This window comes from Capsella rubella, unplaced genomic scaffold (genome assembly GCF_000375325.1).
Source record: "Capsella rubella cultivar Monte Gargano unplaced genomic scaffold, Caprub1_0 scaffold_8, whole genome shotgun sequence".
In the NCBI taxonomy this organism is placed as follows: Eukaryota; Viridiplantae; Streptophyta; class Magnoliopsida; order Brassicales; family Brassicaceae; genus Capsella; species Capsella rubella.
In genome coordinates this window covers 3,906,410-3,906,707 of record NW_006238916.1, presented here as the reverse complement: position 1 = coordinate 3,906,707, position 298 = coordinate 3,906,410, and the positions used below count along the sequence as shown (strand labels likewise).

Here is a 298-nt window from a genome sequence, read left to right as displayed (position 1 = left end):
CTCTTTCCATTCTCTTTGGGTGACAAAGCTCATCAATGGGAGAAAACTCTTCCTCCAGGATCTATCACTTCCTGGGATCAATGCAAGCAGTTGTTTCTTGCCAAGTTTTTCTCCAACTCTAGAACTGCACGTCTGCGCAATGAGATCTCTGGGTTCACTCAGAAGAATGGAGAAACGCTTTGTGAAGCCTGGGAACGCTTCAAAAGTTATCAGTCTCAGTGCCCCCATCATGGTTTCACCAAGGAGTCTCTCCTCAGTACTCTTTACCGGGGTGTTCTCCCAAAAATCCGGATGTTGC

General features: G+C 47.0%; 1 non-coding gene across 1 annotated transcript; it reads right to left on the bottom strand.

Moving 5' to 3' along the window:
• Positions 1 to 129: 129 nt before the first annotated feature.
• On the bottom strand, positions 130 to 236 carry LOC111829133. The gene has a single exon (XR_002832691.1). It is a non-coding gene; the product is annotated as a small nucleolar RNA R71 (small nucleolar RNA).
• Between the last annotated feature and the right edge of the window lie 62 nt (positions 237 to 298).